The sequence below is a fragment of the Ovis canadensis genome, chromosome 1 (genome assembly GCF_042477335.2).
Source record: "Ovis canadensis isolate MfBH-ARS-UI-01 breed Bighorn chromosome 1, ARS-UI_OviCan_v2, whole genome shotgun sequence".
Taxonomy (NCBI): Eukaryota; Metazoa; Chordata; class Mammalia; order Artiodactyla; family Bovidae; genus Ovis; species Ovis canadensis.
Genome location: NC_091245.1, coordinates 133216413 through 133233356, shown reverse-complemented (window position 1 = coordinate 133233356; position 16944 = coordinate 133216413). Strand labels below are relative to the sequence as shown.

At 41.3% G+C, this 16944-nt stretch overlaps 1 protein-coding gene and 1 non-coding gene across 7 annotated transcripts in view; both read right to left on the bottom strand.

The window, feature by feature from the left end:
* Positions 1–16944, bottom strand: part of APP (amyloid beta precursor protein) — a 313643-nt gene that overhangs the window by 39531 nt on the left and 257168 nt on the right. The gene's annotated exons all lie outside the window — the stretch shown is intronic.
* LOC138431565 (U6 spliceosomal RNA) lies at positions 14848–14952 on the bottom strand. Its single transcript, XR_011253731.1, has one exon. It is a non-coding gene; the product is annotated as a U6 spliceosomal RNA (small nuclear RNA).

Sequence of the window (16944 nt, the reverse complement as noted above, 5' to 3'; positions counted from 1 at the left end):
TCTGCAAGTTAATTACTTACTTTTTTTTTTAAAGGTACAAATTACTAGCTTTTTATTTTTTCCCAGCTTTAAGAATTTTTAAATTTATTTTTGGCTGTGCTGGGTCTTCCTTGTTGCATGCACTTATTGTGGTGGCTTCTCTTGTTGCAGAACACAGACTCTAGAGCACAGGGTCATTAGTTGTGGTGCACGGATTTAGTTGCTCCACAGCGTGTGGGATCTTCCCGGACCAGGGATTGAACCTGCATCTCCTGCACTGACAGGCAGATTCTTTACCACTGAGCCACTAGGGAAGCTCTCCTTTCCCATCTTTATTGCAAGTTAGTTTTAAAAAAAGAAATTTTTATGCAATGTTTTCAGAACTATTCTTTAAGTCTGGAAGTACATTATTATATAAAGTTCAGGGACTTCCCTGGTGGTCCAGTGGCTAGGACTTAAAATGCAGGAGGCCTGGGTTTGATCCCTGGCCAGGGAACTAATCCCACATGCTGCAACTAAGTGTTCACATGCCACAACTAAAGACCTGGCATGCTGCAATGAAGACTGAAGATCCCAAGTACTACAACCAAATAAATAAATATATATAAACCTTCAGTACTATGGCACTAAAACTCTAGTGCCAGCTTTAGCCTGCATATATGTGGATGCTTTCTTCTGGTTAATCTATAAGGTGAAGGAATATACATTGATGGTCCAGTGATATATATATATATATATATATATATATATATATATATATATATATATATACAGTGATGGTCCAGTGGTTAGCGATCTGCCTTGCAATGCTGGGGACACCGTTTTGATCCCTGGTCCTGAAGATCTCACACGCTGAGGGGCAACTGGGCCTGTGTCCCATGACTGCTGAAGCCCAAGTGCCCTAAAGCCCGTGGTCTGCAACAAGCAAGGCCACCACAATGAGAAGCCCATGCACTGCAAGTAGAGAGAAGCCCCCTCTCACCACAACCAGGGAAAGTTCGTGCATAGCAATGAGACCCAATGCAGCCAAAAATAAATTCTTAAAAAAAATGTATATATGTATATATATTATATATATATATATATATATATAGTGAAAATACATGTATGTTCATTAATGTAAGCAGATCCAGGCTATACGTCTTCTACAAACTAAGATAAAAATAAATGTGATTTTTATGCCTGTATCCCTTACACAAAAGATAATTATTTCTTGTGGTCTTCAACACAGCAAATAGCTATCTCTTCACATGCTAGGGGAAAAACTGGCTGTCCTGGGCTAGTTGAGAGAGGTATGCTTTTATGGCTAAGCTCAAGGAGTTTCAAAGTAATGATGATTATATGGAATTTCTTTCTTTCAAAATTTTATTTATTTATTTGGCTGCACTGGGTCTTTAGTTGCAGCATGTGAGATCTAGTTCCCTGACCAGGGATCGAACCTGGGCCCCTAAATGAGGAGTGTGGAGTCTTAAACATTGGATTGCCAGGGAAGTCCTCACAATTATATAGAATTTTTCTCTTCAAACCTCCTCCAGCATAAGGTAGAACTTCACTGTGATTCTTCTTTACATAAAAATGTAGTTTAGTAGTAATTAGCTAGAGTCAAATTCAGTGCAAGAAATAGAGAAAATAAAAGAAACAATAATTCACTTGCCATCCCATCAAGAGCAATTTTAAAAATAGTTTTTTACTCTTTAGGGAATCAGCTATTTCATCTCATTCCATCATCGCTTCATTATTTAATTTTTATGACTGTGGTCAAGGAGACTGAATTTTTCAGGAATAGGGAAGAAGGCACCTAGAATTGGAGTTATCAGATTTGAAGACGTAAAGAGATAAAATCACAAGAAACCAATTTCTCTCCAGTTCCATTCCACAGTATGTATTTCTCAGTTCTCTGGAAGGTTGTTCTGCAGTGGGTCCACTTTATTGTTTATTTTTACTCCGAAGTCCTCAGCTATACAGTAAATTGGAAACATGAAATAAAACCTGAAGTTTGCTCTATCTGGATCAGTATCACATTTCCTTAAAAAAAAATTGCTTAGCTTTTAGTGAGCACAAGAAAGGGGGAGGAAGATTATTTTTACAAAGTACTCAAGTGACAGTTTAACTGCCCGTGAATACATTTTTTATAAATGCACAGTCATTCTGGCAGCTGCATACAGTCTGAGGACATATTTCCCTGAAGCCTTCACTGCGGGTGCTGGGGTGTTCAGGCCACCCACCCATCACGTCCCATTTTCTCCACCTCGGTTCTGAACCAACTAAGAGCAAGCAGCTGGAGAAGAAAACATCACCTTTACTCCTGAGAAAGGCCAGGCCCTTACCAGCCCACGGGATGCTTTCTTTGGGGACTGAGTCACAAGGGCACAAGGCTTGTCACGCTGCGTGTAGATTGGATTTCAGCTCCACCTTGTACCCCCAGCTGCACATGACAAAGGAGGGGGTCTGAATGAAGCCCCTACTGCTGTGTCCTATCCAACTTACGCACCGTACCTGTGGTCCTGTCTCGTCTGCGTGCCTGCATGCTAAGTGGCTTTAGTTGTGTCTGGCTTTTTGTGACCCCATGGACTGTAGCCCACCAGGCTCCTTTGTCCATGGGATTCTCCAGGCAAGAATACTGGAATGGGTTGCCATTTCCCTCTCCAGGGGATCTTCCCCACTCGGGGGTTGAACCTGGGTCTTCCTCATTGAAGGCAGATTCTTTACTGTCTGTGCCACCAGGGAAGCCCGGTCTGATCTGCACCCTCTCCCAAACTTGTGAGAGGAATCTTTCTTCCCTGGGTAAGAGGCATCCTATGGGGATGAAAGGAATCCAAAGGAAAGGGCAGCAGCGCCCTTCTCAACAGCCAGCAGTCATTCTCTGCTATGCAGTAAAGACAGTGCATGCTACTTGATTCATATCTGATAGACGCTTAATTGACTGAACTCTAAACAGGCACACCTTGGTTTATTGCACTTCACAGATACTGATTTTTTTTTTTTTTTTAAACAGATTGAAGGTTTGTGGCAACCCTGTGTCAATGAGCAAGTCTTTCAGTTCCATTTTCCCAATAGTATTTGGTCACTTTTTGTCTCTGGATCACATTTCAGCAATTGTCACAATATTTCAAAGTTTTTGAAAATTTCTTGGATATTCTTAGATATAATCCAAGTATTATATTTGGATGGTGATCTGTGATCTTTGACAATAGCATTGCAAAAAGATTATAACTTGATAAGGCTCAGATGATGGTCACAATTTTAAGCAAGAAGGTATTTTCTAGGCAGAGTAAGTATGTTGCATTTTTAGACATAGTGCTATTGCATACAATAGACTATAGCAAGCATAAAGTAACGTGCACTCCAGAAACCCCAAAATTCACACGACTCACTTGATGGAAATATTCACTTTATTCTGGTGGTTTGGAACTGAGCCCACGATATCCCTTAGGTATGCCTGTATTTTGAAGGATGTGAAGGATTGGTTAGCAAGGCTGGCTAGCTCATGGTAGAAAGTAACATTTTCAACATTCCTCCATAGGTGACTTCACTTCTAAAGAGCCTATGATTTATGCTGATTAGGATAAGAAGCACGGGCAAGTGTGGATAAGACCAGTACAAATCATAGTGGAGGATGCTCCTATTCCTGTAGACAAGGTATCATGTTTGTGGACATAGTAGCTATTTTGAAAGGTTTATTTATACAGATTAAAAAAACCACACCAAGCCTCTATGCTCTTCTGCACACCTGCCTATCTGTGTTTTAACAGAAAACTCGTTCTGCAGGGAACATTTTTAGGACAGCAATGCTCCTTTATCTCCTGCATTAGAGGACTTTGGGATCCTCTTACAATGCATGGGAACCAAGCCTGGTGATGGAAAGTGCTTGGCATCTGAAGCTTGGAGATGGGTGGAAAGTGACTGTCTTCAGGGAAGTATTAATAGAGCAGATGAAGAGCAGCTGAAAGGACTCACTTTACAAAAATTAATCTGGAGCCAAGAAAATTAAAATCATTTTATTATTAATTAATGAGCTCATTAATTTATCTATTCATGCATTCAGCTGTTCAGCAATCCTACCATCTTCCAGGCCAGTGTAGGAAATAATTAAGGCAGTTTCTTATTACTCAAAGCTCAAGGCACCAGAGAAAAGATGGGCAGAAAAGTAATTCCTATACAAATGCTATGGTAAGGCGTGTGGACAGAGCAAGAAAGAAACAAACTGGGACTTTGGGGCTGGGATGGTGATATTACAGGTTTGCTAAGGAAGAGCGACTACAGTTCTAGTGGACACAAGTCCATGGCCCAAGGTACAGAGGATAGGATGCCTCTGCCTGTGGGGACTCTTCTGGTTCCTGAAACACAAGGGAGATGAAAACGGAAGCAGCTTAGACAGGAGCCAAGGACTTGGAATTTGTGGGATATACACAGGGCAAAGGAATATGCTAGCTTGCAGGAAGAATATGCCGTTAGCAAAATACAGACTAAGGGGATTCCATGCGTTGAGAGAGTGGCCTGCAGTTGTTTTTAGGTAAATTATAAAGAAAAGGACAGAGGGGAAACCTGGGGATTATAAAATCCTAGAAAAACATGTCGACATTCAAAAATGGGGAAGATAGTGGGCAAGAATGTACACAAGTGATAAAACCAGAAAGACCCCAACGGACGTGATACAAAGAACAAGAAGTGTTACTTAGCAGGTGGTGGGAGGTGTGGAGGGGGGGATTGTGACCGGGAAAGGAAAGAGGTGCTGTCAGGCGGCTGGCTAATATTTGCATTCTTGACTTGAGTTGTGTTCAAGAGAAGAGCACAGATTGGGGGCAGAAAGACAGGTTCTATTTAGGTGTGTGGAGTCTGTGATATTCCATATCACGGTGCAGGGGGTTGGAGCCCCTGGAACTGTGGTCTGGAGAAAGCATGTAAGTGCTGCCACAGCCCACAGGGAAGCACGGGAAAGAAAATGGGAGGTTTCCCATTTCCCCAGGTATTTTGGGAAAAAAGTTCACATCAGATTCCCCCAAAGGGATTTATCATGTATTGAATTCTGCTAGATAATGAACAGCCTCATCTGTAGTGAAGTGGCATCACATACTTAGCGAAAATTCTTTAGAGAACTTTGCCATGGTTAAAAATAACATCAGATGGTGGTTACTGTTAAGAACTAAGGAGCAAAGTCTTTTGCATCCAAATAAAGAGTTGTAGGTCTTTCCCCTCACCCCGCTCTTAAGTCAAATCATTTCAGGATGAGCACCTATGAGATGATTAAAAAAAAAAAAACAAAAACAACCTTATGCAAAGAATGAATGAGAAAATTGTGTAGGAGATAAAAATAAAGTGGAGCTCTAACCCTTTTGCTAATTTACCTTTGAATATGCTCTCCCTTTGGACAATGATGAAGGGTAAAATGGGGGTGTAACCCCTGAGGCTAGCTCTCCTTTGTCACCTGTAAGCTAGAGCTGTGTTCCATTGAACATGCTGGAAAATTACCCCAGATAACCATGTCCTCACCATCCTATGCGTGAGACAACTGCTTCCATGATAATGCTGCCTGCTGCCTACTAAGGAAGATCTTGCCCTAGTCTTTCCTTCCAAAATGTTTCTAATCTCCACACTTTCCAATTTTGGCATCAGATCTCATCCAAGCCCCTGATGCTTTTCCTGCTGAAAACTTACATAGAATTCTAGAATGTTTTTTCTTCAAAAAAGCTGCTTAAATGTGATAGTTTCATCTCAGCACAGGTAACCTTTTTCTTTCCTCCACCCTGCTCTGAAATAAAAAACTCAGAAATAAAAAACAAAAAACAGACTTCATCTTAAATTATGATATACTGTATAAAGAGTTACCAGTTTGGTCTCAGATTTCTATTCTCTCTCCCTTTTACACAATCAAACTAAAAATATAACTAGCTTTCTCTGAATATGCAGTATTAAAACATGATCATCTTCAATAAAATGAAATTAACCTCAAAATTTAAAGCCCTCGACACTAATTACCATAGGTCTCCAACAGCTTATTGTGTGTGCATTTGTGATGTAAGCAGTCTTTATTTGAATAAACTTTAAGTTTCAACAACAAATTAAAAAATGACTCACATTACAGTGCATGTATTTATACATGTCTTTTCATCTTCTAAGTATGGTAAACATTAATTAACCCTGGCTAATTAAAACAGTCATAATTTACAAATTTACTCATTAATCAGCCTCAAGCAAATGCAAAGCATTTTTAAAATCTTTCACAATTTGAACCAATTAAATATGGAAATTATTATTTTTTAATGAAGAGGTCATAAATAAAAAAAAAGAGGTCATCAAAAAACATGCATGCAGTCCTTTGACTTAAATTTGATCATGTTTTAGAAAGAAACTCGGACAATGTTTCGGAATTGTGGAAGTCAAAGGAAATTAAAGATAAAACTGCCTGAGACTTACTTCCCTGGCGGTCAAGTCGTTAAGACTCCACGCTTCTACTGCAAGCGGGCCTGGGTTCAATCCCTGGTCAGGGAACAAAGATCCTGCATGCCTTACAGTATGCACCTCAAACAAACCAACAAAAGCAACTGCCTGGAATGGGTTGAATTATGTCCTGCCCCCGAAATAATAGTGACATTGTTTAACATCCAGTGCCTATGAATATAGTCTTTTCTGGAAACGGGATCTTCACAGACATAATCAAGTAAAGATCCAATTATACTGGAGTAAGGCTCTCAATCCAATAGGGCATGGAGAGGACCCCATGGGAGTCAGGTGGGCTCTTGGTCGTATGGAGAAGACACAGTGACAAAGGGGACATGCTGTGTGAGGACTGGCAGAGGCTGGAGTGGTGTATCTGCAAGCTGAAGGTCTGTTGGCGATGGTTGCTAACAGTAAGAACAGGGAAAAGGAACAAAACAGATACTCCTCTAGGGCCTTCAGAGGGAACATGGCTCCAGAGACACTTAAAAAATTTTTTTTGAATTTAATTATTTTTTGACTCTGCTGGGTTTTCATTGCTGCAAGGGCTTTTTTTTCTAGCTGTGGCGAGTGGGGGCTATTCTCCAGCTGTGGTGTGCAGACTTCTTGCTGCGCTGGCTTCTCCTGTTGTGGACCATGGGCTCCAGAGTACCCAGGCTTCAGTGGTTGCGGCACGTGGGCTCAGGACTTGCGGCTCCCAGGCTCCGGAGCGCAGGCTTGGTAGTTGCGGCACATGGGCTTGGTTGCTCCGCGGCATGTGGGATCCTCTTGGATCGGGGATCGAACCTGAGTCTTCTGCATTGCCAGGTGGATTCTCTGAGCCACCAGGGAAGCCCCCGTAAACCCTTTCATTTCAGACTCTTAGCTTCCGGAACAGTGAAAGAATACATTTCTGTTGTTTTTAGGCCATTTGGTTTATGGTCATTTGTTTTGGCAGTCCTAGGAAACTGTAACACTATCTCAGTAAGTGAATACTGGGGCTTTCCCAGTGGCTCAGTGGTAAAGAATCCACCTGCAATGCAGGAGCTGCAGGAGACACGAGTTTGATCCCTGGATCAGGAAGATCCCCTGGAGAAGGAAATGGCAACCCACTCCAGTATTCTTGCCTGGAGAATCCTATGGACAGAGGAGCCTTGCAAGCTATAGTCCATGGGGTCACAAAAGAGTCCGACACGACTGAGCGACTGGGCACACGTGCAGAAATTTGTAAAAGAAACAACATTTAAAAATCCATCAAATCAGGGACTTCCTTGGCGGTCCAATGGGTTCTTATCCCTGGTCTGGGACTAAGATCCCACATGCCACAAAGCAACTAAAGCTGCAGGCCACAGCTAGAGAGAAGCCCTCGAGCCACAAAAAAGGACCCCGAGTGCCACAACCAGGACCTGATGCAGCCAAATAACCAAATATTAAAAATTCCATCAAATCCTTCTAGGTCAAGGGTAGGCTTTTGATACACCCAAGTAGTTTTATATTTGAAGTTCACAGAGAGAGTGGAAGACTGCTGATGAGAAAACTGGTTGCAATGACTTAGGGTAGGAAAGAGGAACTCTTTCATGGCTTCCTTTGATTTTTTGAGGATGTAAGAACCCACATGCACTAAAGAAATGATTGATGGGGCATAGTGAGCATGGGGTACACTGGATCTATCCCAAAGCACCATGTAGTTAACCGTTATGGACTAGATTGCATTTCCCCCAAATTCATATGTTAAAGCCCTCATGCTTAATGTGACTCTATGTGGAGAAAGGAGCTCTAAGGAGGGAATTAGGGTAAAATGGGGTCATAGGGAACAGGGACAGGGAACAGGCCTGGGAGAGAAAGAGAAACCAGAGACCTCTCTCTCACTCACGTACAGTGAGGAGGCAGCCATCTGCAAGCTAAGAAGCGAGGCCTCAGGGGAAATCAAACTTGCCAAGGCTTTGATCTTGGACTGCTAGCCTCCAGAACTGTGCGAAAAAACTCTGTTGTTTAAGCTACCCAGTCTACAGTATTTTATCATGGCAGCCTGAGTGGGACAGACACCCACCTAGTCATATCCAGATCAAAGGAAGATCAAAGGTCGGAACAGCTTTCTCTAAGGGATTTTATTGCTTTCTTCCTTCTGTTTTTTTTTTTTTTTTAAGAAAGGTGATAGCTGAAAGATGAGAAAAGGAGGGTAAATTGCCAGTGGGTCACCAAGAATGCGCACTGAATTTCAGGTCCTGCCTCTCTCATAAAAATGACAAGGATGTGATCTCTGGCAAATGTGAGGCAGTCCAAGGTTGGAGAGAATATGTGACCTTAGAGACTTTTCATTTTCTTTACTTTTTCTGGCCATTTGCCAAGGAAGTTCTCAAGTATTCTCCTTGACTACCTGCCTTCACTCTGCTGCTAAGTCACTTCAGTTGTGTCCGACTCTGTGTGACCCCACAGACTTCACTCTAGGTGAAGGGAAAAACCCAAATGACCATATCCTCTGTGTCTAAGACATTTGCAGTTATGCCATCTATTCACTTTGGGAGAAAAAAACAGATGGTGTATGATTTCTGTGCCAAGTCTCCATTGGAGATTCTTTTTTTTTTTTTTCAGGAGATTCTTTAAGAGGCAAAAAATATAATTTGCATTCCCTGGTGGCTTAGATGGTCAAGAATCTGCCTGCAATGCAGGAGACCGGAGTTTGATCCCTGGGATGGGACAATCCACTCCAGTATTCTTGACTGGAGAATCCCATGGACAGAGGAGCCTGGTGGGCTACAGTCCATGGGTTGCCAAGAGTCAGACACGACTGAGTGACGACTAACTTTTACTACTACTTTCGTGATCCAAAAAATTACATACACTGTTGATTGACAGAGCGAGATGCTCTTGGGTCTCACATCTGGAGTTGGTACCCAGTGTTCCTTGTCTTGGTTATTTTTTTGCCAATTCTCTAAGAAGACACACTTCCTGGGCTAGTGTTAGGTTCTCTGACAATCCTCCAAGATTAAACTTTATTATTTGTCACTTAAAATGCTGACAACTCCAGGTGTATTATGTCAAATTTCCCTTTCATCTCTTATTAAAATAGTATCACTTTAGATTTGAAAAGAGCCTAAATGAGTAACTTCTTTGAGTAAAACGTCAGTATCAATAATAGAAAGTGAAAAATCTAAAGAGGGAAGAAAAGATTCTGGTAGGTAGAATAGTAAATTCACAGTGTCTGAAAGAGCAAATAAAAGAGGAAATGGGGGAAATATTGAAAGCGACAGCATTTTCTGACTGGAGCCTGCCCTACGCTTGTTCATGTCTTTCAGATATAGTTAATCAAAGTTAATAAGCCATTTATCCCAATCCCTTTTCACAGCTAATAAGAAGTCTTAACATGGAGAAAGAAAACAGCCATCAATCCTGTCACACCTAAACAAATTCTCAATGAATTTGAACTTCAAGGTTAATAATGCTTCACTTTAATATTTTATACAATCACTGCTTTGGAAATAAGCACCACTAGAAACCCACATGGTAAATTTACCAGGACATATTAATTTTCCATGACAACGATCGCCATTCTTCTGTGTTCAAGACCAACGTAAATATAATTTAAACCTTTAAGAATTCCTTGTATTTTTGCTGTTTCATATAAGCATGCATTTTTAAACTTTTGAATATTTAAGAATCACCTGGGGCGGTAAGGGGCTTCCTAGGTGGCGCTAGTAGTAAAGAATCTGCCTGCCAGTGCAGGAGACACAAGAGAAGACTCAGGGCTTTGATTCCTGGGTTGGGAAGATCCCCTGGAGGAGGGCATGGCAACCCACTCCAGTATTCTTGCCTGGAGAATCCCATGGACAGAGGAGCCTGGGGGGCTACAGTCCATAGGGTTGCAAAGAGTTGGACACGACTGAAGCAACTTAATTTCTCTTCTCATACCTAAAAGGAGGAACCTCGGGTATAAGAGAACTTCTCCATCAAGAAGGAAAGAAAGCACTGAAGTGGTGAGAAACTGGTTTTCGGACAAAAGGAAAGCAAGAAAAATAAAGTAGACACTTAGCCCATAAATAGCCTATAAACTTGGAATATCTCCTGGCAGGGCCTGAATACTGGATTAAAAAGGAACTCTTCCCAGACCCCATCTATTCCCACTTTTCCTGAAACAGCTTTTTTTTTTTCTTTTTCTTTTTCTGTTTTCCTCATGATAACTGCAATTGCCAACAACAGTTTGGAAAATGTTCAGATTGATTCTCAGCAATAAGTGTTAGCCGCTCAGTTGTGTCTGACTTTTTGTGACCCCCATGGACTGTAGCCTGCCAGGCTCCTCTGTCTACGAAATTCTCCAGGTAAGACTGGAGTGGGTTGCCATGCCCTCCTCTAGGGAATCTTCCTCACCCAGGAGACCTGCACTGTGGGCAGATTCTTTACCACCTGAGCCACCAGGGAACTGAGGGGGTAACTCCTATAATTATTACTATTATTCTCAAAACACTTAAATGTGGTTGGTCTGCTTCAAGAATTCATTCGCAGTATTAAAAAAAAAAATTGCTAAGAACTTGTTTGGACAGATAACAACCACCTTAAGAAAAACAGGATGAGGCCAGCAACAGTGCATTAGGAAGTATCTCCTTTCTTTTTTACAGAATAACAAAGAAATGGAGAGCTCTAGGCTTATAGGAGACTATTAAATTTTGGAAGCAAAAACAGAGACGGCCTAATAGTTCACTGCTCATTTAGACTCGGAACTTAAACCATTTCCACCTAAGTTTCTTGAAACATTTTCCAGCCGACATCATGTATGGCAATTTCCCTACAATTTTAGGGACACTGAACTCCAAAATGAGAGAAATATAAAGTGAAGAGGACTCTTGAGAAGGGGAACCTACTGCATGTCATTTGTCCTTCGTAGTTGCTTTAATGGCTGTGTGTGTGCTGTGTTAAGTGGCTTCAGTCGTATCTGCCTCTTTGTGACCTTGTGGACTGTAGCCGTCCAGGTGCCTCTGTCCATGGGGATTCTCCAGGCAAGAATACTGGAGTGGGATGCCACGCCCTCCTCCAGGGTGGGTCTTCCTCAGTGGCTCAGACAGTTAAGAATCTGCCTGCAATGCAGGAGACCCGGGCTCAACCCCTGGGTCGGGAAGATCCCCTGAAGAAGTAAATGGCAACCCACTCCAGTATTCTTACCTGGAGAATTCCATGGACAGAGGAGCCTGGTGGGCTACAGTCTGTGGGGTTGCAAAGAGTAGGACATGACTGAGCAACTAAGACTTTTGACTTTCCTCCAGGGTATGTTCCCGACTCAGGGATTGAACCCACACCTCTTAAGTCTCCTGCATTGGCAGGTGGGTTCTTTACCACTAGAGCCACTGTTTTAAAGACAGTGATGCTTATTTATAAAACTAGTGCTGAGGGGTTTCAAGCGATGGTGGAAATGTCCCTCCCCTTTCCACAGGCGGGCCAGTGTGGCTGGAGGAAGGAATATGGCGAGCATGCGCAAACTCCTCCGGGAGACGGTGAAGGACAGGGAAGGCAATGAGTAAGACACGACTTAGTGACTGAGCAACAACAATAGTGGCAAATTAGAGAAGACTGTACATTTTAATTGGAGAATGCAATGGCACCCCACTCCAGTACTCTCTCCTGGAAATTCCCATGGACAGAGGAGCCTGGTAGGCTGCAGTCCATGGGGTCGCCAGGAGTCAGACACGACTGAGCGACTTCACTTTCACTTTTCACTTTCACTCATTGGAGAAGGAAATGGCAACCCACTCCAGTGTTCTTGCCTGGAGAATCCCAGGGATGGGGGTCGCACGGAGTCGAACATGACTGAAGTGACTTAGCAGTACATTTTAATTAAGGAGAGGCAACTGGTTCCAAAAGAAGGTTACATTCATCCACTGATCAAAAGCTTAGGAAGTTCCTTTTCACTTAGCTGGCTATGACAGGGTATGGCAGATTTCAAAAATTATCAATTTGATAATTTAAAAAGTTATGTTTTGACTTTTAGTATCTGATTATGAGAAGGTCTTAGCAACTATGTATCTTTTTCTGGGAAGTGGAGCTGTTGTTGAATTAATCAAATATATTTTTTCAATTAGGTTTATGCCATAAACACTTTTTATGACATATAGTTTTCATCATGTGGATTTAGGACATAACAGTATGGGTAAATCTAAATGGCTTATAGGTGGGCTAGAATAGATCCTCACCTATTTCTTAATTTTTCATAAGTTGAATACATTCTAAATCGATAATTCTTAAAATTATGCATGTATCAGAGTCACCTAGACAGCTTGTTAAAAGCCACATTGCTAGTTCCTCAGCCCAGCATTGCTGAATCGGGAGGTCAGGGGTGGGACCAGAGAATGTGAATTTCGAGTAAGTTTCCAAGGGATGCTGTGGTTTCCAAGAGCCACAATTTTTCCAACTGAAGACAAGTATTTGTAATACCTCCTCGTACCCAGTGATTTGTTTCAAGAGAAATGAATGCAGAGAAATCTGATTCACACCCTTCAAAGAGCTTATAATTAGCACATGGCAATTAGTTGACATGTACACATCAAAGTGGGCTTTTCAGGTAGTGTAGTGTAAAGAACTGCCTGCCAATGTAGGAGACCTGGGTTTGATGCCTGGGTCAGGAAGATCCCATGGAGAAGGGAATGGCTACCCACTCCAGTGTTCTTACCTGGAGAATTCCATGGACAGTGGAGCCTGGCAGGCTACAGTCCATGGGGTCTCAAAGAGTCAGACACAACTGAGCAATTGAGCATGCACACACACACGCATCAAAGCAACAGTGGACACACATATAAACAATATGACCAGTGGACAGATGCTTTGTGCTAATTAAAGTTTTAAGGGAGAGGTAACAAGAGGGCTGGGGTTTTGGAAGCTCAGAAAGATCTCAAAAGGCCAAGATTGGGCAGATGGAACAGCATATTTAAACATATCCAGGGCTGGGTACAAAAGGTCAGCCTTCCTGGAGGCTCATGAAGATGAATAAAGGGGTTAACTATTTACTTCACTTGTCCAAGTTTATTGTGAGGATCAAATGAGTCTCAAAAAACAGAAAAGAAAGAGAAATAAAGGAAAGCCAGTCATAAAAAGATACCAGAGTAATAATATAAACTTAGGAAAAAAATCTGCAAAATCTTTCAAATTCTTTTTCTTTCCTCTTCTGTTCTCTTTTCTATATATATTTGAGTGGCAATAAATAACCTGTGTCTTTGCAGTCATGAAAATGAATTCTCTCCCCTGGCTTGGGAGATGACTTAATGATGTATAGGACGTGAAGGGCTCCAGCCACTGACATTCCCAGAGCTAAACACTAAGTCAGATCCCTCACAAATGGTTAAGACCTAGCTGAGTATTATTACCTTGTGTTTCCAGAGAAATGTGTGCTTGTTCTGCACAGAGTAACCGAATGGCAATTATATAGAAGAAGGCACATTTGTTGTCAGTTTTCATGCGTTCGCATATGATTTCTAAGCCAATGCAGAATACAAATGTACAAAAAAATCCTACAAAATGCGCAATGCGGCTGACACTAATATTCTTTATGAACATATTCACATTGACTTAAGTATCCAAGGGTGTTGAGTCTTTGAGCTTGGGAAGCATTTATTACTGAGTAACATATGCTAGAAGAGGGCCATTTCTTAAACCCATTATATTTTCAAAGAACAGGTGCTAAAGCTGAACAAACAGCTTCCAAAATCCAGTTTGGTTTAACTTGGCCTCAGCAAGGAGGTAGAACAATACTACTGGATACAGAGACACCAGAATAGATTCTGTCTCTAGTCTTATTAACCAGATACACGCCCTTGGGCAGATTATAATTTCTTTGAGCCAGTGAAATGATGGAGCTGAACTGGTTGAAGACTAGGTTCCTTTCTCCTCTAATTATCTTCAATAAGTGATGAAAGAAGTAAGGAATGCCAGATGATGCTACCTAATGCCAAGAGACATGCGATCAACATCCCTCAGCTTAATGAGAGAAGCCGCTCCTTCAACTCGGTTTATCCAAAGTCTCCCCAGGCAGATTCTAAATTATTCAGGTATGAAAGATTGTGCCCTATACGTGCAAAATGTCTGGTGATGTGCATATAATCTGGAATATGGGGAGAGCGTAATGAATGCTTATTGAAGATCCAACATCCTTGCATTAATTTTTAGATGCCTCTGCTACTCACAATGGCAAATGATATAAATGTGCATAGAGCTACTATTATTGTGAAAAATAAATATAACACAAATCTTACTATTTTAACCATTTTAAGTGGTTAAAAGCGGTTTCAGTGGCATTAAGTATATTCACAATCATCACCACCCTCCATCTCTAGAACATTTTTATCTTCCCAAACTGAAACTCTGTACTCATTACAGATTAATCCCCTATTCCCTCCTCCCCTCAGGCCTTGACAACCACCATTTTATGTCATCTCTGTAAATTTATTATTCTAGATGCCTCATATATGATGGACTGAAAACATGGAAGCTTTTACAAATTTGCATGTCATACTTAAGCAGGAGCCATGTTAATTTTCTGTATTGTTCCAATTTTAGTATATTTGCTGCCGAAGTAAGCATCACGTTATACTTCTGAAGCCCTCTAATACTTCCTTGAAATCACTAAGAGTGGTGACCAAGAATTAAGGCATTATCTAGTGATAGCTCGGTGGCAATGATAAAGTTAGTTTTCTTTTTATTTGACTAAAGCGGTTTGATTAGAAAACTCTAATAATGTAATAGTTGTAACTATTACCAATGTGTCATATATAAAAATTTTAGGAAACTGCTTTTTGGTATCATGGGAAACATAAACAGCAAGAATTATAAGCTATCAGGTCATAGTCACGAGGTAAAGAAAAAGTTTTAATGTAATAAAGGTCACAGTATGAATGCTTATGTTTCCAAGCTGAGCCCCATCACGATGCTTTTCTTATAATGTAAGTCACATCAAAAAGGCTATTTCGGCAACTTTCCTTGCTATCACACATGCTGACTGTCATTTGAGTGTGCGTGCATGCATGCTAAGTCGCTTCAGTTCTGTCCAACTCTCTGTGACCCCATGGACTGTAGCCTGCCCACCAGGCTCATCTGTCCGTGGAATTTTCCGGGGAAGAATACCGGAGTGGGTTGCCATGCCCTTCTGTGGCGATCTTCCCGACGCAGGGACTGAACCTGGGTCTTTCATGCCTCCTGCACTGGCAGGCAGATTCTTTACCACTAGTGCCACCTGGGAAGCGCATATTTGAGAGCAAACCCATTTTAATTATTTCAAGCCTCAGTCTTCATCAACGAAACGAAGGCAGGTTTTTCCAAAAGAGTCACTCATTTAGAACTTCGAACAGCAATTTCTCTCTGAATGTCTCCCACCTTTGCCCCAAACCTAGAATGTGAAATTTGATTTCCTTCTAAATAAAAACAATCTCCTAAATAAAAAAATGCTAATAACTATAATCATATTAATATGAAATGTTCCCTGTGGCACTCCTAGATCTCTACTCTTCATGCCTCAGGAAATTCTTTATAACTTGGCAAAGCTTCAGAAGCAACTAGTTACATCCCCAGCTTTCCCTTCAGTCTGCCAGCCTCTGAAAGAGAAGGAAAGAATTTTTTGCCAAGGCAGGCTGGCTGGTTCAGCCTCTTGCTTCCAAGAGGCATGAAACTTGCAGCTGGCCCTTCTTCCTTCTCTCAGATGACAACGTCTCAGAGACAATGTCTCTGTTGACCTTAGGAGCAGCTTTATCAAGTTTCACATTTAAAAGGGAGCTGAACACACAATTCCTCTATTTGCTCGAAGGGTACGGGCAGACTTGTCTCAATACCACCCAGACTAAAAACAAAGATACAGAGACATGCGAAAGCCAAGATAAATGGTTACTATTTGCTGTTCCACAGAAATAATGAGATTTAACTCATTATGAGTACATGTAGTTATAAATATATTTATAAAAAATTTTAAAACATTAAATAGGCCATTTTCAATCTACTGTCTTAGATCAATGGATCTGCAATAATAGTTGAAATTAAGCAACATCCTGACTTTGGTCTTTTGACTACTTTCTCACCCCAAGTCCAAAAGACTCTTTGAATAGCATTTTGATTCATATGATGTCAGCATTGCTTTGGACTTATGCCTCATAAACTGGAATGGGTTAATAGATCTCCTTTTTTTTTAAGGTTTCTTCTGTGTGTGTGTGTGTGTGTGTGTGTGTGTGTGTGTGTGTGTGTGTGTTTTAAATTAAGGTTTCTTTTTGAAGTGGACTGTTTTTAAAGTCTTTGTTGAATTTGTTACAATATAGTTTCTGCTTTATGTTTTGGTTTTTGCCACAAGAGAGGCATGTGGGATTTTAGCTCCCTGACCAGGGACTGAACCCACATACCTTGCATTGGAAGGTGAAGTTTTAGCCACTAAACCATCAGGGAAATCCCCGATCTCCTGCTTTTGATGAGACATTATACTTTACTCTTCATTACTGACTTTATAAAGCAGGCCATAGCATAGATGGCAGGAGAAGAGTTAACAAAGAGTAACAGAGCTTGGGCTTCCCTGGTGGCTCAGTGGTAAAAGAATCT